Below are 27,077 nucleotides of genomic sequence, written 5' to 3'. Positions count from 1 at the left end.
GAAAGAAATGCGACACTGTGTGGTTCACACAAACTTGAGTCACTCATGAATTTTGATAATTCTTGGAGCAAGATTGTGGCTGATGTTAGATCTGATAGGAACATAACTGCAAAATATCAAATGCTGTTTCCCTTGAAGTAATGGCATTATTCTACCTGTTGACCTAAGCTTTTGGGAATTCTGAATAAATACAGCAGCATCTGTAGTTCTTAAAAAATACCTGCTGATGAGGTAACTGCTTAGGCCTCTACCTCAGGAATTTATGCCACCAAAGCTGCCACTAGAAACATTTATGGAGAGTAAGATTGGAAGAACAAAAGCTGGTGATGGAAGGTAATTTATATGTGTGATATATATGTATATATGTAATAATATATATATTATAATTATATGGAATACATAACATGTTATGGTTATATATAACTAATATTTACATGTAATTGACATTAATTAATGTTTAATAAAATTTATTATTATTATTTTAAATAAGTATACTCTTTAATCCCCAACACCTATTTCAGCCACCCCCCATCCATCTCCCCTCTGGTAACCATGTGTTTGTTTTTTGTAGTGAAGAGTCTGTTTCTTGACTTGTCTCTCTCTCTCTCTCTCTCTCTCTCCTTTCTTTGCTTTGTTTCTTAAATTCCACATATGACTGAAATTACATGTTACTTGTCTTTCCCTCACTGGCTTATTTCACTTGCATTATATTCTCTAACTCTACCCATGTTGTTGCAAATGGCAAGATTTCATTCTTTTTTATAGCTGAATAATATTCCATTGTATATAAATACCACACCTTGTTATCCATTCATCATCTTAGGCTGCTTCCATAATTTAGCTATTTATATAATTCAGCAATAAACATAGAGGTGGATGTATCCTTTCCAAGTAGTGTTTTTGTATTCTTTGTGTAAATAGTCAGTAGTGGGATTACTGGATTGTAAGGTAGTTCTATATATTTTTTTAAATTTTTTAAAGTTTATTTATTTATTTTGAAAGAGACAGAGACATGCAACTGGGGGAGGGACAGACAGCCAGAGGGAGGGAGAGAATCCCCAGCCAACTCCATGCTGCCAGCTCAGAGCCCAACACGAGCTCACAAAAGTGTGAGATCATGACCTGAACTGAAACCAAGAGGTAGTCGTTTAACCAACTGAGCCACCCATGCGCCCCGAGATAGTTCTATTTTTAACTTTTTGAGAAACCTCCGTACTGTTTTCCAGAATGGCTGTGCCAATTTGCATTCCCACCAACAGTGCACAAGATTTCCTTCTTTTCCACTTCCTTGCCAACAGTTATTTCTTGTGTTTTTGATTTTAGCCATTCTGACAGGAGTGATGTGATATTTGTAGCTTTGATTTGCATTTCCCTGATGGCCAGTGATGATGAGCATTCTTTCATGGGTCTCTTGGCCATCTGTATGTCTTCTTGAAGAAATGTCTGTTCATGTTTTCTGCCCATTTTTAATTCACCATATGTAACATACAATGTGTATTAGCTGATGGAAAATCTTGCCCACTTTAGATGCTGAAGGTAAATGTTTGTTGACACATTGATTAACTCACTAAAAAGATGTAAAAAAATGAATTACATATTATTTTTAGCTCCCAGAGTAAGGATGAGGCTTTGGGTTTTATGAAGTTCCCCAAAATAACGTCTCATTTACCAATTTGAATTGTATGCCCAGACTAAGACAAAGAAGTATGACAAATAGAGATCAAAATATCCTTATTACCACTAAAGGTTAAATATCAGAGAAAATGAATTATTTCCAGGACAATTATATTTATCTACTCACTCAACCCTAAGTAATACTGCAGAGGGGGTATGGCTTTCAAGATGGGGCTTTCCTCCAAGAGTTTTAAAAAAGGAATGGCTATGTCCTGCAGGCAACTTGATTGCCATAATTAACTATCGTATTTTCTATATCTGATGCTCTTTATTCTTTGTGCAGATCTAAGTTTCCATAGAGTAATTTTCTACCTGCAAGAATCACTATTGTTAAGATGTCAGTTCTCTCTAAAATTCTCCGTACATATACAGATTCAATGCAATCTTTTTTCTCCTTGGGAAAAAAAAATCCCCAGATACTTTACCAAATCCTGTTGACAAATCACTTGTTACGAAAATGAAAACTAAAAGTGCAATGAGATTCTACTACATATGTATTACTATAGCTAAAATATAAACAGGCTGACAATGCCAAATGCTGGTAAGTATGAAGACTAGCAACGAGACGTCATATACTTATGTTAGGAATAGAAAATGCTGATAGATGCTTTAGGAAAAAATTGGCAGTTTCTTATAAAATAAATCATACACTTAACATATAACTCAGCAATCCTAATCCTATGTATTATTTATCCAAACTAAATGAAAACTCACGTTCACATAAAACACCGTAGGTACATGTTCATAGTGACTTTAGTCATAATGGCCAAAACCAAGAAACAGCTTAAATGTCCTTCCACATGTGAATGGATACATAAACTAGATACATCTTTGTAATGGAATACTACACAGCAATAAAAAGCAATGAACTTTTGATTCATGGAAGAGCACGTAAATGCATTATGGTAATTTATAAAAAGATGATAATTGATTGAAGGCCGACTCAAATGATTACATACTCTGATTCTGGAGAGGCATTTCTACACGCAAGGAGATAATTTGGGTTGATGTAACTGATCGACATCTTGATTACGGCGGTAGTTGTATAGCTGCATTCATTTGTCAAGACTCATAGGACTGTACAACAGGATGAATGGATTTTACTGTATGTAAATTACATCACAAGAAAACATGAATTGAGAAGTAGGAGAATTTTAATTTTGATAGTGGAATAAAAAAAAAAGTTTTCCAATCATAATTTGCTCTATTACAATAAGATTTGCTTTATTATCAACAACCACCCAGCTTGCTTGCTTAAGAACCACATTTGAGTTCAATTGCTCCTAGTCACTGTTTATTTTAATAAAAAAAATCCTTGCAAAAAATTCAATGAGACTATTAAATACTTGTTATGTGAGAATTGAAGCAGTATGCTAGAAAAGGAAAAAGCTAATTGATGATGATGATGATGATGATGATGATGAGAATAAGTATGTAAAGGAAATGTCACTTGTGAAAGGTACTCTTGAATTTTTAATAATTGTTGCCCTTTAAAAATAGGATCAATAAAATTATTGATTAGATTCATTTAATCCACCTCCTCATCAGTTGGTAAAAATATTCAGATTCTTTACAGGTCAGACAATACTCTTAGCATTTCTGGTTCTCTTCTCAAATTATAATTTTTCTTATTTTTTCTTTTCTTTTCTTTCTTTTCTTTTCTTTTGCTTTTTTCCTTTTTGTTTCTTTTTATTTGAGAAAGAGAGAGAGATGTGAGCAGGGGAGAGGGGCAGATGGAGAAAGAGAGACAATCTTAAGCAAGCTCCCTGCTCAGCACAGAGCCACCCCAAGGTTTGATCCCACTGCCCTGGGATCATGACCCGAGATGAAATCAAGAGCCAGGCGCTCAACCAACAGAGGCACCCAGGTGCTTCTAAAATTCTATTTAAATTATAGTCATGTGCAGCAGCATTATTGTACAAGAACAATTAAGAATTATCTAGTCCAATCATTTGTGTGGTATGTTATGCCCTTTCACTCAATGCAGAACAAATGAAGAAAGGTAAAGTAACATGCCAGGCAGGTCTATCTTTAACCTGGGTTGTGCTATTGCACCTGAACTATCCACTTTGAGGACCTTCAAAAACTCATTTAAATATAAGGAAAAGCCTTTTAGCTACAGAAACTTCGTATCCAGTTCATCTGAATAAATGAAATTCCTAAGGGTCTGAAGGCAAAGACACAGAGACTTTCATATGGAACTCGGAAAAACTGAGAAAAGTAAGCAAAAGTGTGTATTATCAGACTGGGAAGTATCATCCACATGTATCCCAAAGGATAGATTATAGAGCGCTTTCAAAATAACTCAAAAAGATTAAATCAAGATGTGTAGTTCTATAGCATTAGATTTGGGTGTATTTGTTTACTTCTTATTGAAGGAATCATTCCATATTCCTCTGAACCAGAAGGGCTAACCCATAGTTCCTAACACAATTCAGGTTGTCAAGAGGGAACTAAATACTACTAACTACTGAATTTAACTCAGTCATCATACAAAACTTTTTATGACTGAAGTTAAGTCTGACTTTTAAATATGACTTTGGATAGTGCTTCCTGAAAGGGTTATAATTATAGACTTGCTTTTTCTCTAAGATTTTATGAATGATTAGAATAAGGTAGGAAAATCAATCATAAAATGACTGAAATTAATTGCTTACATATTACAGAATCTTTCATAAATCACGTTTCCATCAATGATCCTAATGAGCATTTGTGTAAAAAACTGAATAACTTAATGTAATACAGCAAGCACCGGGCAGATTAGCTTAGAATAAAAGAAATACCTATAATTAACAGCTAAATTACAAGACAAACATACACATAAATAACATCAGGGGGAACAAACATATCAACTATTTAAGTTAATACGATGGCTATGAGTGAAATCCAAGAGAGAAAATAACTCTCGTTCTATAAGAAAAAGAAGTATGTACATTTTCCTGAAATTAAGTGTTTCAAAATTTGATCGCAGAGTATTTGCAAAAAGACCTTCAGCAAAATCACAAATATTACTTTAAGCAATAATCTGATGCTGCTAAAGCATTGTATAGCTCACTGCTGTAGGACAAGCAGGTTTACTGACACTGAGGCCTGATAAGAATTGCACATTAGTAGTGTCAGTGTTTATAACCGAAGACCCATCTATTTTTTTGTATATTCTTTTGCACCATATGTTTATTTAATAATTGCTTGTTCTATTCCTATTCTAAGATTGACACCATGTTAAGCACCTAAAATAGCTTTAATTTTATAAAGCAAAAAGCTTTCCTGATTTTGCCAAAGGGAGATGAAGTCTTACCTAAGATTTTTATATGATACTGTTTAACTATTTTCATCAGTTTTTAAGCTCAATCTATGGAAATCATATGTACCTTCTAATTTATTCAAAAATAGCCTTCAGAAACAGTTGGAAAACACCAGAATCTTGGATGGTTTTTCATTTTTCCGCACACCATTTCAGATAATTGGCATTAATACACATGTTTGCTTCTGAGTACAGTGCATTGCTGGCCATCACTACATATTGCAACTTCTCAAAAAGAAATCAGATAATTACTTTACTTTCGTGAGACACCAATAGTGTTTGTGATGATTACACTTAATTTTAGAAACCATACCATGTAAATATACTCTAATAACTATCCACATATATACAAAATGCACTAATACTTGTAGAGAAATTGCAGTTTTCAGTGCGTCAAAGGCAATTGGTAGCAGACAAAACAAGGCTAGGCTGTACTAGAATATATGCCCACCAGAAATAAAGCAAGGTCATGTGTATTAGCAGGGCCTTCCCTGTGCCGTTTTCAGAGCACCAAAGCCAAGGTAAAGCTCTTACATCGTTGCAGTTGGAGAGCAACAACAATAAACAAAAAACAAACAAACAAATTCCTTCCCTATGAGAAACTCAGTTTCTCAAACACAGATCTTTCTGGTCTTGCCTTAAAACAAATAATTTAGAAGAGCTCTGAGAGGCAATAATGGAGTCACAGAAAGCAACTCTATTAAAAATACCAATTGGGCTAATAGCTTGGTCTGTGTCCCTGTGAAGTAGTGCTTTGTGAATTGAATTTCCTTGCTGATATTTTTAGCTCTGAGTCCATCACGTAAAGAGGATCATCCATCTCTTAACTAATGCAGTTTCCATTTTCTATCTTAGCCTGGAAATCAATTGAAAGTGATTGAAGGTACAAGGAATTCTATCTGCTTATGGAAGTCTCTCAGCCGTTTTGACAAACAATAGAGAAGGTCTACAATAGTCTGCTCTTATCCCACCTAGCCAGTATTTCCCCAGTCCAAACTGCAATCATTTATTACCGTCAGAGTGATCTCTATGCTGTCCTCCAAATGTGGCAGATAAATGCCCAACCCTGACTTTAGAGCATTTGACCCAAAGCCAGACAGCCTGGATCCAAGTGCTAAGGCTACTACTTATCATACTTTGTCAATCAACTGTTTTGAGATCATTACCACATCTATAAAGTAAAATACTAATATTACTTTCTCATAGGGTTAGTGCGAAATATATATGTAAAAAATTAAAAATAAGATCCGACACTCAGGAAGTGCTATGTAACTATTCAGTTCTTTGTTCAAATGCTCTTCTGTCTTTCAAGGGCCAATTTTATGCTTTTCAATTGCCAACTTGAGCAATAATTTTGCCTAACTACTGTAGTTTATTCAGACTTTGATTTCTTTTGAATTTCTAAAGCACTTTGGTAATATCATTCATGTACTTAGCAATTTGCTAATTGTTTCATACATTTCATCCCTCTACAAAGGAATTGTTAATACTTTAAATAGGTAAATTTTCCTTTATTTCTATGCATTCTAAATTTAGCCCAGTGCTAGGAAAATAAGGCACCCAAATCATTTTTAAAATGATTGACTTATAAAACCCAGTTTATAAAATTGAAGACTGTATTCCATTGCAAGTGACTATGATATGTCAGGTTCACAAACTTTTTTTTGTTTTTTTTGTTTTTTGTTTTTTGGGGATTTTTTGTTTGTTAGTTTTTAGTGTTTTTGTTTTTTGTGTGTGTGTGTGTTTTTTTTCTTTTTTGAAGCCCCAATATGCTGTTAAGCCCATTCAGGAATTTTTATTGCAAAAACTGTATTTTGAATTTAAGAGTTCCATTTTTTTTAAGTTTACCTTTTTAAGTTTATATTCTATATGCGCTCACTCATCATGTACATCTTGTCCTTTAAATAAAGTTAATATAGCTGTTTTAATATTTTATGCTAATATCCAAATTGTGTCATTTCTGAATCCATTTTTGGTTCTTAACATGCCTGGTTCTTAATATACCTAGTTATGGGTTATAAAATTATGGCTCTTGAAAAATTCATAAGAAATTATAGATATTATGTTGTTAATTAATATATATTCCCTTCATTTAAAGAGTGCTATTATTTCTGGTTCCCTTTTAGAATACAGGAAACTGGTAAAAGCATTGCTTGCATTCTTCAATCAACCAACCAACCAACCAATTGAGACAACCTGCATCATTATAAATTTTCAAAAACTGATCACAAATGGAAGGTCACAAACAAAACAACCAACCTGAAATCTAAAGAAAGGCACGTGCTTGCAAGGAAAGATAAGAAAGACGTGAGCATTTACATACCTCAGGCAGATGCAGCTACACAGTAGTAAGAATTTGGGCAACAATGGCGGTGAGTTGATACATGTAGTGTATATTCTCAGCAAGAGAATGTAGAAACCCTGGTGGCCACAGATATAAGGAGAATAAACATCTATTCACAGCTTCTACTCCACAAACATCACAGGGGCTCACAAAAAAAATATTGGTGACTGTAGTGATACAGAGTCATTTGTGGTTTATGCCATAGGAGACGAATAGCTGCTCTATGGGAAAAAAAAGAAAAGGCAATATCTCTCCCCACACTCTTTTTCCCTTTTCTCCCCCAGAGACAAATATCTAAACTGAGCCAAGTGGGAAGGAAATGTTTGGTTTGTTTTTTTTTTTTTTCCTTTCCCGTGGCAATAGCAAAATCCTTTGCACCTGGAAAAAGAAACAAAAGAATACTCTCTGTATCTGAGGAGAGGTGAAGAAATACATGCTGAGCACAGAACTGCAGCTGGCAATGGGCAAAACCACTGAAATGAGCACACGTATGAGGTCCAGAAACACAGGGTTTTACCTTGGATTGAAAGGTAGTCGCAAGAGTGAATATTCCCCCTCCCCATCGCTAGGGTAAAAAACACTGAGTTCTGGGGCGCCTGGGTGGCTCAGTCGGTTGAGCGTCCGACTTCAGCTCAGGTCACGATCTCGCGGTCGGTGAGTTCAAGCCCCGCATAGGGCTCTGGGCTGATGGCTCAGAGCCTGGAGCCTGCTTCCAGTTCTGCGTCTCCCTCTCTCTCTGCCCCTCCCCCGTTCATGCTCTGTTTCTCTCTGTCTCAAAAATAAATAAATGTTAAAAAACAAAAACACTGAGTTCTGTGAGCACACTAGAGCTGGTAGAGATTTCTAGGAGCGCGCCACAAAGGGGAAACGTAAGGTCCCATATACAGTAGACAATGGAAAAATCTTCTGTCAAACTAGTACCAACCACAAACACAAGGTCTCACAAAAGGAAGTTAAGGCTTGCAGTGCAGTATGGGAAACCACACCAACAACAGACACTAAACACGGCTCAACCCTGGACTGTATGAGTCAATTCCTGACACCAAAAGCCTTGCAGAAGAAAACTGCCTATTTCATAGCAAAATTTCTATTTCATGCCTAAATTATTTATCCACAGATATTCACTAACTGAAAAAAATTTTAAGTCACACTCAAAATCACCTTCTCATAAAACCTCCCATTATTATTTTTTATAGAAGCACACTTTCTTCACAACTCTTGCTTTTATCAGAAATTATGTTATTTTCTTGATTACTTATTTGTTTTGTCTTCCTTCCTTTTATTCTTTATTAGTGTAGACTTTTTCTTAAATAAGAATCTTGCACATGAAACTACTATAACATTGTATATTAACTATACTTCAATAATAAAAACAACAAAAAAAAAACAAAACAAGAATCTTATCTCTCATATTTGCTTCTGCTCTGGGTTTCCAGAAATTAGAATAGTGGCTGACACAAAGTACGCACTCAGTAATATTGAATGAATGATAAGTGAATAAATATTTTCCTAAATATATTCTTTTAATAAGTCTCAGCATCTGATTTTTTTTTTAAATTCTTATTTAAATTTCCTGGACAATTCTTAATTGGAATATCTATTTATTTCCTTCCTTCATAACCTATTATGCTCATGAGAATTTAAAAGTTAAGAAACTTTTCCTGCTGTCAAAATCAATATATATTGAATACAGAAGGGATTTGTGAAAATCAGTTCTTGGAAGGTATCTATAAGTGCATGGGACTCTTTATGAAGTTGCATGAGTTTTCTTCAATGAAACATTTCTTGGGATTATGATAGTTTCCATTCCATATAAATACTCAGTCGTTCAATATAAATGACATCTTTTATAATAATGGTATCTTTGTTGTTGGGTAGACTGTTATGAATAATACCTTTTCTGTTCTATTTAAAGCTCTTTTTATTTTTTGAGGTTTTTATATTTACATAATTTTGCATTTAAGGAAAAGTCACAAAGATATCGCAGAGTTCCTGTACACCATTCAGGAGCTTCATTTAATGTTAGCATCGTACATTTATCAAAATTAAAAATTTAACCTTAGTATTTTACAACTGACTATGTTATCAGACTTGCAGATATCACCAGTTTTTTTTAATACTTAACTTTTTAGAGAAGTGTTGGGTTCATAGCAAATTTGAGAGGAAGGTAGAGAGATTTCCCATATACTCTCTCCCCCAACACATGTGTAGCCTCGCCTGCTATTAACCTACCTCACCAGGGTGGCACATTGGTCATAATCAATGAACCTGCATTGGCCCATCATAACCACACAAGGTCCATAGTTTGCATTACAGCTCACTCTCCGTGTGTATTTCTGTGGTTTTTGACCAATGAATAATGTCTTATTCACCATCATAGTATCACTGCTCTAAAATTCCTCTGCGTTCTGCCTATCCCTTCATCCCCATTTACCCCTAGTGGTCACTAACATTTGCACTGGCTTCAGAGTGTTGCCTTTTCCAGAATGTTATATAATCAGAAGCATACAGTTTGTAGCCTTTTCAGATTAGCTGCTTTCACGTAGTAATATGCATTTAATTTCCTCCATGTCTTTTCATGGCTTGATACCTCATTGCTTTTTAGTGCTGAATAATATTCCATCATCTGGATGTGCCACAGTTTATTTATCCATTCATCCATATCCATTACTGAAGGACACTTTGGTTGCTTCCAAATTTTGGCAATTATGAATAAAACTGCAATCAATGTCCCTATTCAGGCTTTTATGTAGATGTCAGTTTTTAACTACTTTAGATAAATGGGAAGGAACATAATTTCTAGATTGTATGGTAAGAGTATGATCAGTTTTGTAAGAAACCGCCAAACTGTCTTCCAAAATGTACCATTTTGCATTCCCACCAGCAATGAATGTGAGTGATATTACCGGTTCTCACACTGGGTTTTTGTTTTGTTTTTGTTTTTGTTTTTTCACCATCTCAGGATTCAATGCAGGATACCACATTGCTTTTTGTCATTATGCTTCCTTCTGACACTTTCTCAGTTGTTATTTATTTTTCATGACCTTAATACCTTTAAGGAGTACTGGTCAGGTATTTCTTTTTTTTTTTTTTTTTTTTTTTTTTAATTTTTTTTGAGTATTTTTTTTTTTCAACTTTTTTTTTTTTTTTTTTTTTTTTTTATTTTTGGGACAGAGAGAGAGACAGAGCATGAACGGGGGAGGGGCAGAGAGAGAGGGAGACACAGAATCGGAAACAGGCTCCAGGCTCCGAGCCATCAGCCCAGAGCCTGACGCGGGGCTCGAACTCACGGACCGCGAGATCGTGACCTGGCTGAAGTCGGACGCTTAACCGACTGCGCCACCCAGGCGCCCCATGGTCAGGTATTTCATAAAGTGCTCCTTAATTACAGTTTGTCTGATTGTTTTTAATGATTGGACTGGGGGTAATATGACAGAGAAGGATGCTTTTCATCCCAGCATATCAGGGAGCACATAGTATCCATATGACTTATGATTGGTAATTTTAACCTCAATCACTTGGCCATAGTGATATCCATCAGATTTCTCCATTATGGTTAGTGTAAATAACATTTTTGAATTATAGTGGGTGCTCATTTCCTGATTGGCAACATGATTTATGTAATAAATAAAATGAATTTTCATTCTTGGACCAATAATGTTGGTATCGTTGTACTTTTTACCAATTTCATTGTAACTCCTTCTGCATCTCTCTTGAGTAGTTTTCAGAGCTGACCAACTAAATGCAAGAAAATAGATTTAGAGGAACTCTTAAACTCCTACTACAAGTAGGAGTTTTATTCCATTACTACAAGTTGAGATTGATAAAAAGGGAAGAGTGAGAGCAACTCAATTTTCTATTTCATTTTTAATAAAGTAAGAGTCAATACAGCCATTAGGCTAATTTTACTATAATGTTTAATCAATATTGTTAACATTAATGTATTTTGTTTCCTTTGTGTTATTTCAGAAAAATTTGAACCAAGGAAATCTTTTCTTTGATGCTTTTTACCTTCATTCAATGAGTCTTTCAAAGAACCTAAACCTTCTGAGCCCCTTGGCTGGGCCGAGAACACTCACTTTTTGTAGCAGACACATTCCAACACCATTACCCTTCTTCAATTTTTCCAAAACCATTCATCCACATATGAAGAGCTAGGCTAAGCTCATAGGCATACATGAAAATTACATAGACTGTGATCAGTATTTCCTAAGAACTCACAACTGAACTGGGAAAACAAGGGTTATTCAAGAAAGGAGTCAGTGAACGCATAATAAAAGAGATGGAAATTAAAATGTGTCTTTTATCTAAGTGGAGAAAAGAACATTTAGGAAGCATGATAAAATAACTTCAATGATGAAATAATGAGATGTGGGGTGGGGAAGGAAGTGAGCATTAGAAAGCCAAAAGAATAAATGGGGACTTGTCACAGTTAAGTAACAGGATACAAAGTAAGAGATTTTTCTGAATCATCAATCAACCAGTATTATAGGGAGCAAAAAGTAAGTGCTTAGAAATTTTATTTCCAAAGGATCCTCATTTCTGTAGCTAGCTAATGTGATTAATAAGGTTTGTTAAAGGGTGCTAATGGCTAATCTGTGATGTGTTTGCATTTTTAGACAGTGATCTAAATAAGTGGATGTGATGAACGGAATTGCGTATTGGAGAAAATACTCTGGTTCTATCCATCAACACGTACTTTCAGAGATATCTATTTAAGCCAATAAATTGACTATCCTCATCCATTCAATGTAAATCAGGGCCCAATGATTACTAGGTACTGCAAATACTAAAAATATGAAAGTGCTCATATATCTAAAATTTTATCTCACATCATATTAAAACCTTTTAGTCCAATTAGAATCCACAATTGCCCACATAGGAAACTTTTTAAAGATTTATTAAAGATTAAAAAAACTGATATTGCCATGTGAGGTATAGGATTGTACTCTTTGATTAAATCTGGATATTATCCTTTCTCCCAAATTCAATTAATTACATTATTTAATGACTCTTTTTTTTCCAGTCAAGAGCTGATAATAAATATACTAGGCACGTTCAAAGTACAAAATGAGCATTTTAAAAAGTTATTAATTAATATACAATCTTCTGAATGACATATTTCTTCCTATGATGTCTACTAATATCTCCACATTCATCCCTAAAACTCTGGTTAAGATATTTTTAAATGATGCACTTAAGTTATCTCTACAAAACTTAGTAAAATCCAAAGATCTAGCAATTTTTGATGTAAAAATCTTCCAAAGTCCATAGTAAAATTTAGGTATTAAGCGTCTGCTTAATACTATCAAACTATTTTTACTAAAAAATATTTAGCCATTGGGTTACTGCACATAACCTTTCACATAGGGCATTGATGTAGTTATTTTCAATTTCATTATAATGATTCTAAACACCTGGGCTTAGTGGAGTTTTCTTTTCTTACCAATTCATTTATTCATTCACTATATTTGATGTCCAGTATAGAGAAGCACACATGACAGAGCTAATTTTGAATCAATTTTGTCCATGGGTTTTATTTTTGCTATTTTATTTACTCTGTGTTTTCTTTCTTTCTTTCTTTCTTGCTTTCTTTCTTTTTTATTGTGGAATTTGATTGGTTTAAAAAAAAGAAAAATACTATCCTGACTTAGCTGTTGTTTTTCCAAATCCCATCATAATATTTTATATTTTGAGAGAGAGAGAGAGAGAGCATAAGTGGGCAAGGGGCAGAGAGAGAGGGAGAATCCCAAGCAGGCTCCCTGTGGCCCTCATAGAACTTGTTGTGGGGCTTGATCTCTTGAACTGTGAGATTATGACCTGAGCAAAATCAAGAGTCCAACACTCAACCCACTGAGCTACCCAGGCACCTCTCTACCCAGATGATTCTTAATTGTACTCTCTCTTGCAACCAAACTTATAAAATAATATATTTCTTTTGTTTGGAGAATTTAAAGAATGTCACTGGGGCTGTTCCAAAAAGTCTGTTTAAGTGGTACCATTGAGTTTTGACCACTTAGTAATCTTTAATGCTCTTAAAATGTATGTTCTGACTACGATAACTGTGTAATTTTTCTACAGTCGTGGTGTGAGGTCTCAGGAATTGGAATAGCTTTAATGTATATTTTTGTATGTGTTTGTTCAGTGTTTTGCCTTTATTCTTCTTTTTAATGCAAATGTTGGTATACTGTAGGTCTAATCAAGATTGCCAAAACCCTTCGTTTCCCCCAGGGAAATGTAGGATCTTAAAATAATTCTATATTTTTATCATTCATGTTGGCCTTGCCTCGAGTGTCTTAATTTTGAGGGACAGATCTGTACTTTGGTCACACATAACTTTTAAAAATTAGGTCTTATCACATTCTTGTTGAATGGATATTGTTTTCTCTTGGGTTTTGATCCAGATATATTTTGTTTTTGTGGATGCATACATATGCTTTCAGATGAAAGGTTACCATCCAATATGTTTTCTCTTTTCCTTTGTTCCAAGAAAACTAAGAATAAATTTCAGTGCCATGTTGCAGTTATCAATTTATCTTCATGTGTTTGAAAACATTTACTCCTTCTGTTTTCTGTAAATGTATTTCATTTTGGTTTACCCCTCAGTTTATTTATTTTTCCAACAATGTGTTTTAAGCATGGATTACTTAAAGTCTCCTTAGAAACAGATCACTTGTCAGGGGCGCCTCAGTGGCTCAGTGGGTTAATTTATCTCAGCTCATGATATCACGGTTCATGGGATCAAGCCCCTGCTTGGGATTCTCTCTGTCCCTCTATTTTTGTCCTTCTCCTGCTCGTACTCTCCCTCTCACTCTCTTTCTCTCTCTCTGTCTCAAAATAAATAAATAAATTTTAAAATAAAAAAGAAACAGATCACTTGTAAACCACACACACACATGTGCATATATACTTAAGAAACTAAGGCACTGGCCAAAACATTATGTTGACATTAACAGGAATTAATACATACTCTTCTTGAAATAGAAAAATGGAAGTTATATCCCCTTAACATATAAAGGATTAGTATTAACTAAAGATTAAATTTCATGTAGGTAATCACAAATATAAAGAAGAGATGAACAAGTCAATGGTTGCATAATATGACAATTATTTTTAGTGCATTAGTCAGGACAGTAGCATTACAGAAATCAAATAAAGAAAATGTAAGAAAAATGTGGATCAATTTATAATTAAGAAGCATTAAAAACTTTAAACTATACAAATTTTACTAGAAGAAAATAATTTAAAAGATTTTCAAACCACAACTCTTTTTGCTGCAGTTTTGGATTATTTTTTTTTTCTCCCCAAAGGACAGGACCAATGCAGCTGCATGATAAATCTGAACACTTCATGTATAAAGCAAGAAATTGGACGAAACATTTTGTGAACCCAGACATGAAAGCCATCAAAGAAAACTTTAGTGGAAAAGTACAAGATAACCAGTTTCTCAAGGCTCTGTGAGACCCAAAGAATTTTCATAGGTTTTTGTGACCTGTAAAGATCAAAGAGAATAAATTTTAAAAATTCTAAAAGAAGAAACCATGGGTCTTGTGATATTCATCCAAATATGACCTACTTAGATCAATATGTTCTTGGACATAATGAAAGTACACCAAAATTCTTCATGAATTAAATTTTCAGATGCATCCATTTGTGTGGTAAAGGGAAAACCACAGTTGCATGTTATTGGTATCGAGATGAGCAGAATATGATTATTCAGAAACACAGATACATGGTCGTTTTCCTTTTTATTAATTCCCTGCCAAGAACTTAGAGTTTAAATCTCTTTGTGAGCCCACAATTAAGTGACTTTTTCTATTCCTTTGCTGTTTCATTTCTCCTTCCCACCAGAATGATACATTGATGAATGCTGTTCTAAGTCCCCAGGAGAGTCACATGGTAAGTAAGCATCCTGTGCTCACATCATGGATCACAATGTCAGGAGCCAGAAACTGATCAATCAACTTCCCAACTGCTGTTAGTTTCTCTGAAGCAAAATCATGCCAGTTTCATTCAAATATTCCCACATGAAACATCACTAAAGATAGAAGCCTGCTTTCCTTATTAAATGCACCTTAAACAGAGTTTTAACTAATATTTGGGATGTACATGCAGGCTAGAAGAGTATACAGTTTGGAATGCTCACAGTTGCAAATTGAAATAAAAAATGGAAATGTGCATAATTATATTGTCCATATGGCACAGCAGCAGTATGATTTTATAAGATTAAATCTTCTATGGGGATGAGAAATGATAAGCCAGTGTTATTATTATGAATCGCACAATAACATATGGGATGTAGGCCAATAGCATCACTCTAAATCAACCTTAGAATTTCATAAGCCACTGAATGTCACAGATGGAAGCTATTATTCATTCCACCTGCTTGACATGATGAGAGATAATGATAAAAGTTTAGAAGTAAAATTAAAATGAAGACAGCTAAGCCTCCCTGTATTCTACTGACTACAATTATTAGCGATGCAGTGGGTGCAGAGGCCAGAGGTTCACATTGATCACCGGGCTATGACAAGATGACAGTACATTAATTCTAACAAAAATTTAATAGGAACCTAATTTTATCATTTACATGAGTGAAAACAAGGCTCATATAATCCTCTTCATAAAGAAGATCCCAAAAAGAAGAAAACATGTCAGGTTATCTAAATATATAGATCACCTATGCATTATACATAGATTTAAGATAAAGCAAAGTAGAGGAAAGGACTAACTAATTTCTTCCTGGTTACTTAACTTAGGATATTATTTGTCATTTTTCTTCAATTTGTATACCTTGAATCCAGGCTTATTATAAAATATTACAATACAGAAATTTACAGAAAGAAAAAGTGAGTGTGCATCTTCTTTTCCTTTCACATGTACATATAACCTTACTCTTCTCCTTAAGTAACCTGTATATGCACATATCTTATACAAATGCATATGATTTTGTTTACATACACATGTATTATTTTTCCCACGTAAATGGAATTGCATTTTATATGCACATTAATAGACACAAAGTAGATTTGTATTTATATAAATGATGTTGTATTGTATATACTTGTCTTGCACTTTTTATTCAACAATATAAGCACATGATTTATGTTTTTTTTAAAGTTCTGTATAGTATTTCTCATGAAAGAGATAAGGACATTTACTTAACGATTTCTTTACTAAATACTTTGTTTTTATTTTAACTTTTCACTATGTTAAACAAGCCTGAAAAGAAAATTATATATAGGTATAGGTATATATACATATATAGATATAGATATAGATATAGATATAGATATAGAATTAGATAGATAAATATATACTGAATACATAGGAATGTGTATATTCAATACACACACAGTCTGTTTTCCCACTTGCTTGGTAACACAGAAAACTATTGACATATAACTCTTTTTTTCTCATTTTATCTTCTAGTCCAATGTTCTCTATAAATAACAACACACTAGTAATAATACACTTTTTATTTTTGTATTCTTATAATTTTTTAAAATTTTTTTTTAACGTTTATTTATTTTGAGACAGAGAGAGACAAAGCATGAACGGGGGAGGGTCAGAGAGAGAGGGAGACACAGAATCTGAAACAGGCTCCAGGCTCTGAGCTGTCAGCACAGAGCCTGACGCGGGGCTCGAACTCACAGACTGCGAGATCATCACCTGAGCCGAAGTCGGCCGCTTAACCGACTGAGCCACCCAGGCGCCCCCTTATAATGTTTTAATATATAGATGAGAAAGACTTACATCTTTAGATTACATTAAAGAACTGAATCATATTATTTTGATGTTCGTCAACCAGATACCTTATGTCTTTCAATAACATTTTAATTTTTTTCATAAAACATTTGTATATATGTGCTCACATTTGTTCTTCTATATTTATAGAGCCTTGTGGGTCTATAAAAGTAATTATTTTTCCCATTATAATTTTTACCCTAGTTTGGCTGGTGAATAAGATGACCTTTTATTTCTATTGAAATGAAAACTAACCAATTCCTCAAATTCTCTTATTTGCTTTAAACATAGCTAAAAACAAAACAAAAACTCTTAAAATTCAGTGAGTTAAGCAAGGTTACAGTATACAGTTAGAAACTGATCAGATAACTTAGCATGCTAACACTGTCAATTCTCCTTCAACTGATCTATGGATTTTTCACCATTATTTTTCTCCCAGCAGGATTTTGGTACCTATAGACAAAGTCACTTGAAAATTTATATTTAAAGGCAAACAAACTAGAACAAGAAGTAGATTGACCTAAACAATTTTAATAAGGGAAAATCAAAGATGGACAAATCATGCTATCTAGATTTAAGACTCTTTGTGAAGCTATGGTAAATACAAAAGTACAGAGTTGGTAAAAGGATAGACGTGTGTATGGATAGAGCAGAAAAGAATCCAGAGACAGACCTAAACAAATATGGCCAATGATTTTTTTCAAGTACAAAGGCAAATCAATGGAAAAAAAATTATGTTCTCAACAAATGATGTTGAAACAGTTAGAAATATAAAAAAAAGAACCTGAACTTCAACCTGATACCTTATATAAAAATTAACTCAAAATTAATTATAAATCTTAAAATGTAAAACTCAAGAAAAATACACTGAAGATACTTTATGCCCTTGGGGTTAGGCAAGAACTTAGACAAGGCAAAAAAAAAAATTTCTCTGCTCAAGATGCTGTTAGTAGAATAAAAAGAATGTCACCGACTGGTAGAAGATATTTGTCAATCACATATTTAATGAAGAATGTGTATGTAGTATATATAAAAAATACTTCTTAAAAAAATAAATAGCTCAATTAAAAAATGGACAAAAGCCTTATATAGACACTTGACTGAAGAGAATAAGTGAATGTAAAATAACACATAAAATTTTATTTGTCACCATTAGGTATTCAAGAATTACAAATTCAAACCATGGAAAGATACTACTGTTATCTAATAGACTCATTAAAATAATATTTGTATATTCTTACATATATATGTAATATAATATATATATTGCTGATAACAGGAAGTGCTGGTAAGGATTACGAACAATGAGAATGTTCCTATATTGCCAGTGGGAATGCAAAATGATTCAGCCATCCCGGAAAGGAGATCAGGAGTGTCTTAAAAATTTAAATTTATACTTACTCCGTGACCTAGCAATCTCAGTCCTAGAAATTTACTCAAAGGGATTAAAAATGTATGTTTACACAAAAACCTGTATATTAATGTTCATAACAGCTCTATTCACAATTGTCAAAAATTGGAAAGAGTGTGAAGATCTTTCACAAGCAAGTACATAAACTGTGCTATTTCTCTGCAATAAAAGCAGTGAGCTCTGCATACACCCAACACCTTGGATAGATCTTAAGGGAATTTTGCTGAATATAAAAAAAAAAAAAAAGCCTGCTTCAAAAGGTTTAATACCATATTCTTCCATGTATTTGACATCCTGAAAAAGACAAAACCAAAATGAAGGAAAAGAAATTAGGGGTTGCTAGGATTGCGGGGTTGAGAGGATGTATCTGCAATGTGATAGGATAAGACAATTTTTGGAGAGAGGCCATAAAATTGTTCTGAATTTTGATTGTGGTAGTCATGACCACACAGACCTATGGAGATGTTAGAATTCTTAACATCCTGCACCAAAAAAATGCATGTTAATTTTCAAAAAAATAAACTCTAAGGAGAAAGGAAAATAAATTTCTCTTCTCTTCCATTCCAAAAGATTTTCTCTTGCATGATGTTTCCCGGAATACTTGTTTCAAATATTGCGAACAATTTGACATCCATCCTTTGATATACTCATCAGGTTGAAATACAGTGAAATATATGAAAGAAAATATAGGGTAGTGTGGATGGTGTGGACGAACAGGTAAATAATATCTTCTGAACGCTTATGTACCAGGAACTTAAACTGAACACGTTGCTGTTTCCAGTAATGCTTCAAGAATATAAGCAGCAAGTACTCTAGGGTAGATCGTATTTTCCAAATGTGGCTATAATATCTCCCATGTCATTTGCCTTTTACCGATGTCACCTTGCCACTTCTGTGTCTAAACATGATATCCATCTCTCTACCCCCTTAATCAAGTCCGAACAGGCCTTATTATTGCCATAACCAATCACATATCACTCAGTTCCCAGATATGGTCCCTCACAGCTCCAGAAGCTGCTGCTTCCTCCCTGGTGGGCCTTTGTGATAATGCCAGTCTGAGCTGTTACTTGACACAAACCCATGAGAGATCCCAAACAAGAATTCTCCAGCTAAGCCAAAAAGTCACGGAATGCTAAGAAATAATTATAAATCTTCATTGCCACTAAGTTTTCTTAGACTGTAATAGGTAACTAGAACACAGTCACCACCTCCAAATTCAAATGTATACAACTAAAGGTGTTACATACAGCTAACCACCCAGCTCCAGCTTATATAAGAATCTGGAAAGATCAAGAGAGAGGTGGAATGCCAGAGAGGGAATTTAGTGGAGAGAGTGGTCAGTGTACTTCCTCATCACAGGAAAGTAATGAACAGGGCTCCAAAGAGGCCATGTAGGGCACTTTATAAATATTTTCAGGAGTTTTCAGTGGACAATAGGAAGGGGGTCACATAGATATGTACCTGCCTCAATATTGAGCAAAAATTCAAAAACGCAAGAAGCTTGAGAAAGTGGCCTGTAGCAGCACAATAAAAGACTATGAAAGGGAAATAACTATTCTCTGACCAAGAAGAAATAAAATATTCGTGTTTCAGGTGGACTAGATATATGAATATCTGGAGGAAGGTGGTGGGGTGGAGAGAGAATGTGAGATACTTGCTAAGAATGAAGCTTGTCCCAAGACCGATATCATGTGATTTCATTCACATGTGGAATTTGAGAAACACAACAGATAAATGTAGGGGAAGTGAAGGAAAAATAATACAAAAACAGAGAGGGAGGCAAACCATAAGAGACCCTTAAATACAGAGAACATACTGAGGGCTGCAGGAGGGGAGGGGGGGGTAGTGGGGGATGGGTTCAATGGGTGATGGGCATTAAGGAGGGCACTTTCTGGGATGAGCACTTGGTGTCACAAGTAAGAGATGAATCACTGGGTTCTACTCCTGAAACCAAGGCTACACTGTATGTTAACTAACTTGAATTTAAATTAAAAATAAATGAATAAATAACCAAAAGAAAAAAAGAATGAAGCTTGTCCCATAATGCCTGCTGGGCCCAGAGTGTGTCGGCCCACCACAGCAAATAAGACCTTCCGTACTCTATATCCTGGCCCTTTTCTTCACTTTAGCCATGAGGCAGTGAGGAGTAACAGTTAAGGTGAAGGAGGAGCTGGCCAACTCAAGAGAGAAGAAGCCTATTGCATTCTTTGTCCACCCCCCACACTCGTTCCCTTGTTTCCATTTCAACTTCCTGTCATAAGCAAGTCTGAGCAGAGAAAGGAAGAAGACTTTAAATAAACTGCGAAAGTTTGACGATGATGCAGAACATACATTTTAATTATGAAAATGAGAGTGGTTTTGTATCTTGAAATCCTGAAGGGTTTTTGTTTGTGTGTGTGTTTGTTTGTCTGTTTGTATCATTATCTGAGAATGACCAAAAAGACTTTCCTAGATTTCACCCCTGGGTCAGGCTGGATTGCGTCCGAATGGAGAGAGAATAAAGTTGTTTTCTGTTCATCTGATGGGTCGTACTTGTTTATGAGTTTGGTTATAGCTACTATGTTCTAGGAATGGTGATAAATTGTTTAGTTTGTTCTCAGAAACACCTAGTCATTAGTATCTTCATGGGAAAAACTGATGACTGTGCAATTTAATGACCAAAATTTTATAGCTGGAGAACAGGAAAGCACAGTCCAAGAGCTTCCTTCCAAGTCACCTGGTAGGACTGCTCATTAGCTGTGGCTTCAGGCACATCCTCTCTGAGAAATACAAGGAAAGACAGCAGGCAGCGTCTTGCTGAATTATGCCTATTCATATTTAAGATCCTTATTAAAACAAATACTATTGCTCTCAAGTTGGAAAATCCTTTGCTTTCAGCCTTGCATCTGTAAGAATGGTGACTCTTTCTTGAAATCTAGTCATTAAACATTTTTAATGATAAATTTTAAAAAGAAAAGTAAATAAAAAATTAAAAAACATTTTTTTAAATTTCTTTCATTACCATGGTTTTATGTTTGGGATATTATACTTTCTTCTTTCCTATTTAGACCTAGTTAATGCCTTTTTGAACTATACTTATACAATTTTTAGAAATATCCTTCCATATATTTAGTAGATATAATAACTTTATATTTTAAAGAGGCCTCTCCTCATTTATAACTTGCCATGAAATGTTTTTTTTTTTTTTGACGATCATGTGTATATCTAAGAGATATGTGATTCCCATGTGATATTTAGCCTAAAGAGTTCTCCCCTACCTTGTGGCTAAGGTGGTATAATTTAATGATTGATTTTCTGGTCACCAAGCAATGTCCTTAAGCTTCTTTAAATATCCTTTCCAGGATGGAAAGTTTACTTTACTAGAAGACTTTTATTCAAAGTATTCAAATTAGTGACAAAAGACAAAAAGCATATATTCCTGGAGCATTCATATCTGCTCTTGGTCACACACAGTGCACTTGACTTCTGTATAGTATTTTCTTGAGAGAGAGATTTGGAAATGAGCACACAGGTGCAAAGCAGTGGTCTGGCTGGGCACCAAAGAAGAAGGTGTTGCTAAGGGACCACCAACGTTGCAAAGGAAGGTAGATTTTGGAAAAATCATGTTCAATCCAAAATATTGCTGACATTTTTTAAACATTTGGTGGCTCACATTAAATTTCTTTACAAAATCTTCCTCTTTTACTTCCTCTCTCTCTCTCTCCCTCTCTCCCTCTTTTTTTTTTTTTTTTTTTACCTTTTTCTCTTATTTTCCCTTTTCTTGGCATTGTTTCGGTTTCTTACCTATGCCTCAGGCATGTTGTTAATACCAAGAGACCCCAACAACGGTTGAATTCAGGAACTCTGCATTAAGCTCATTAAACTTGTGAGTCGCTTCATAAGTTTTAATTTAAATTCTTTTTATTTTCACAAAACATAGGCACTTGAAATTGATTTTCAAATATTTCTAAAGTAACATTACAGAGTAACCATCTTGACTTCTCAATTATTTGATTTCACTTGTCTGCTTAATTTACCTAGTAATTGTAGGCAGTATATTTGTAATAACAGAAGAGAAAAAATAGTAAATCACCTTTGTGACATCTTCTGTTTTGTCAACTAATCCTGACATTTGCTTTAAAAGGCTTGATACGGTTCTCTGTGGGATAAGTTTTGCAAAATCATCTTCATCGACTTAATTTGATTTTCTCTTAAAATGTCATATAGATTTTCTCCTAATACAGCATAAATACACTTTGCCTCTTAAGTGGATAAATGTAAATAAATTCTTAATTTGTTTTACAAAGACAAATATGTGTGACTAATTTTGTTAAGCATAGAAGACAAAAATAAAGAATATTTTTACAATTAAAAATTTTAAGAGCAAATGCCAAGATCTTAATCACCACTGTCTAAAAATGACAACTGGTAGGATATTTATCATTAAGACTTGAGGCAAAAAAAAAAAATAAATAAAATCTCTGAATAAGTACTATATATCATTCTTCAAACAACTATGCAAAAATATCAGAAAAATGTTGCTCTATTTAACTTTTATTGGTAAGTGCTAGGAAAGAAATAAAAGGAAACAAAAAGGATTCCTCTTTTACATGAGAAATTTAAGACTAAAAGCCATGTTAAACCTATAAAGCTACAAATGAATAAATAAAAGTCATGACTTTGGCTCCACTGTCAGTTACTGGGCAACAAGAAATAGATTTAGTCAACAGGAAAGCTGAAAATCCATTTTACACCACAGCAAAACATTTGGAGAAATAGCAGAAAGATAATAGATAAGGCTTAGAAAAGTGGAAGGTTTACAAACTCCCTACTGAGTGTATAATCCTAGACGACATTGAAAAAGAGTCAACATTTAACTTATTCTTGATTCTTCCAACAAGATATTTCCAAAAGCAATGAAGTAGGGAACAGACTAGCTCTTCTGGAAACAAAGGAGGGCAATATGGAGAACCCAGATCTTAAGCTCTTCCCAGTTTTGGAAACGCCAATAGTTCCTGCAGCCCAAACAGCAAAAAAGTAAAACTGAAAAGATGTTGAACAATAAAGGCCCCAGAGAAGGACCAATAAAGGGGGTAGAGTATAGGGGTCTTTGAGCAATAAAAGCCCTTGAAGAAACAGCAAAAGAAAGGCCCTTGGTTTTGTGACAAAACATAGGTAAAGCTTGCCCTTTCTAGTCAATCTTATGGTTTCAGAGGGTTTCAAGGTAGCTGCCCTTTAGCAGGCAGAGAAAGAGAGGCAATGGCACAAAAGAAGTAAAGAAATAAAATAGGCTTAAGCACTACTTCTAGAGGGGTGCCTGGGTGACTCTGTCGGTTAAGCGTCTGACTTCGGCTCAGGTCATGATCTCACAGTTTGTGAGTTTGAGCCCCACGTCAGGCTCTGGGCTGACAGCTCAGAGCCTGGATCCTGCTTCAGATTCTGTGTCTCCTCCCCTCTTTCTGCCCCTTCCCATGCTCATGCTCTGTGTCTCTCTGTCTCTCAATAATAAACATCAAAAAATAAAAAGAAATAAAGAGAAATAAAAAGAACTGTTTCTAGAAAACAACTAGGGGTGTGACTAAAATCACATAGAAATGTGTAGACGCAGAGAACACTACTGAGATTTTAAACTAAATTATTTACTAAAGTCTGCACATATGTACAAACATTCACAAAATATAAGTTTGATGAATTTCAACATGGTTAAAAAAATCCCTGTAAAGCCATCACACAGAGAAAGAAAAATAATGTTCCATATACCACAGACGTCTCCATGCCCATATTTATATAAATTAAATAAATGAATACTATCAAATATAACTTGGGATATATTTTTATTAGAAAAGTTTAAAGTGGCATTACTTGTATCTGTGCCCTCATAATAATTTTCTAACAAGTATGCTTTGAAAGGAAAACTTTATAAGTTTTTTTTTTTTTTTTTGGTTTGCCTTTTTCTATAGAAGACAAGGATGTTCTGTTTAAAAAAAATACATATATATTTATTTGACTAGGATGATAAGACCAATTAGACAAAATTTGTGGTTATGTATCCTTTCTAATAGAGCACAAGTTAATTTTATTTACTATGAAACAAATATTCCTTCATTGATTCTTTGTTGTTTCTTATACAACATTGGATAGAAAGTGAAAAGGCAAGCCCATTCATTTTCGGGAACTATAGTGAGTGACTGGAACCAACACCCTTCTCATCTCGTCATAAGCTGAGAAGATATCGAAAAAATATATCTCCGCATATTTAAGCTTAAATTAATAAAACTACGAGGACCAAAGCAACAAAGTTAATTTTAAAAACAAAATGTTTAAATCAAAATTAACTTCATGTTTTTATTTCTAGAGTTTCACTTAGTCGACTCACTAAACATTATAATAGATAAGAGTATCAACCATTATATCAAAAATAATTAACGCTGAAACAGGGTAATATGAACATCGTTAAAGATTTTTAGATCGCAGAGTAACTATCTGTCATGCATTGTGTGGGTAAACTCTACTGAAATCAGGAAATTGGGTCAGATGACAACTAGTTACAAACCATTTAATGTCTACTACAAGCACTAACTAAGTTTGATGTGATATAAAAATTAGAGAGTAAAAGCTTTGACTCTAGGGATCAGTTGGTATTCATAGCCTGTTCACTTCTCTAATCTAAATGTGAAATTCTAGATATAAGAGAAAAGTGCTAACCCTTTCATAAATGCAAGCCTGAATATTTAAAAGTGGCTACCACAGACTAAAATGATAACCATTAGCAGCTGACACATTCAAAGTATTGGAGAAGAATTAAGAAGTTAAGTGTATCCCTTCAGTGCACTTTGATGAAACTAATATCAAATACTATCAATAGGATTTTTCACTCCTTCGAACTACAAAGAAAATCTGTCGCCAGACAACTTTCACAGCTCTAATTACAGCATTGCTTCTGCAACTCTATAATTAAGAGTGAACTACAATTTTGCTTCCTACTCTCAGCTGTACAAAATAAAAATAAAATAAAAATAAAAGAGTAAAAAAATAAAACTTGTTCTGAATTTAACATGGTATTTACGTCTGTAGTTCCTCATCATATTTGCCTCCAAAATTTTGTGGAAATCAAATTCAATTCACTTACAGATATTTCTAATTAGCAATAGATGTCAGTCTTTTCATATGTATGTCTATCTCAAAATGTCAGCTTCTCACAATGCCTGTTATTTTCTAGATTTCTAGGTAATTATTTTCAGTAGCTCATCTGTATGAATCAACATGTTTACAAATAAACTCGATTTTCTGCTTTCACTCTTTCCAAGGTGTGTAATGTTTCCCAGTATTTTACAATGTTACATGTTTATATCTCAGGTTAAATGCTATTCTTTAAAAATTACATGATGCTTCAGATATTCCTCCAGCTAATATCTGGATTCATTTTGCAATTCACTCTTGACATTATGGCTCCAGCTATTAACCCAAGCTATTAATTGTTTTCCTCCCATATACCACATGATTTTGCCAATCTTGATAAAGCTTCCAAGGAAGCAAAATTCATTTAGCATGGCAGTTTGGAGAATAGTTAAACATGCAGTTGAATCCATTGGTAGTGCTTATATGTACCTCATGGTCTAGTCTATTGTTCACATGAGACATTAGAAAGGAAATACTTGTAGCCTGAATTTCAATCCTAGGAAGTGACAATTTAGTGTTACTCGCTCCAGGGAATGAAAGTTGGAGGACTTTGCAGCCCATTGTTTAAAGGTACAAATGTGAGCCCATATGGATCTTACTCATGCTAAACCAGAGAGCCTGCTTTGGAGTTTCCACTCTCTAGGACTCCGAAGAGTCAACCCTTCTGTTACTTTAGTCGGACAGATAAGGCTACTCACCATCCTGTGTTTTTCACCTTCCTGTCTCCTCCGTGCTTCTTTTTTTTTAATTTTTTAATGTTTATTTATTCTTCAGAGAGACAGAGAGAGAGAATGAGAGTGCAAGTGGGAAGGGAAAGAGAGAGAGGGAGACACAGAATCCGAAGCAGGCTCCAGGCACTGAGCTGTCAGCACAGACGCCGATGCAGGGCTTGAACTCTTGAACCATAAGATCATGACCTGAACCAAAGTCGATGCTTAACCGACTGAGCCACCCAGGCGTCCCTCCTCCCCTCACAATTCTTGCCTGGATTCTTCTTGCAGTTATTCTACCTCCTCTCTCTTGCTCTTTGTTGTCTCTTTTATCTTCTCTTTATATCCTTACTATCTTCTCCCTTTTTTCTGGCTCCCCTTCTTGATATAAGAGAGTCTAGGTGTAGAAGTAAACCAAACTGGGGTGACAAAACTTTTCAATAAAAGTATCATATTCCCTGGGAATGCAATCTAGTGCAGCCACTAAAAAACAGTATGGAGGTTCCTCAAAAAACTGAAAATAGAACTATCCTACAACCCAGCAATTGCACTACTAGGCATTTATCCATGGGATACAGGTGTGCTGTTTCAAAGGGACGCATGCACCCCCATGTTTATAGCAGCACTATCAACAATAGCCAAAGTATGGAAAGAGCCCAAATGTCCATCAATGGATGAATGGATAAAGAATGTGTGGTATATATATACAATGGAGCATTACTCGGCAAT

At 34.5% G+C, this 27,077-nt stretch overlaps 1 pseudogene; it reads left to right on the top strand.

The window, feature by feature from the left end:
- The window catches only part of LOC122226016, a 128,235-nt pseudogene that overhangs the window by 82,206 nt on the left and 18,952 nt on the right, over positions 1-27,077 (top strand).

This window comes from Panthera leo, chromosome C1 (assembly GCF_018350215.1).
Source record: "Panthera leo isolate Ple1 chromosome C1, P.leo_Ple1_pat1.1, whole genome shotgun sequence".
In the NCBI taxonomy this organism is placed as follows: Eukaryota; Metazoa; Chordata; class Mammalia; order Carnivora; family Felidae; genus Panthera; species Panthera leo.
Note: the sequence above shows the minus strand (reverse complement) of the source record. Positions and strands in the feature narration are given on the sequence as shown.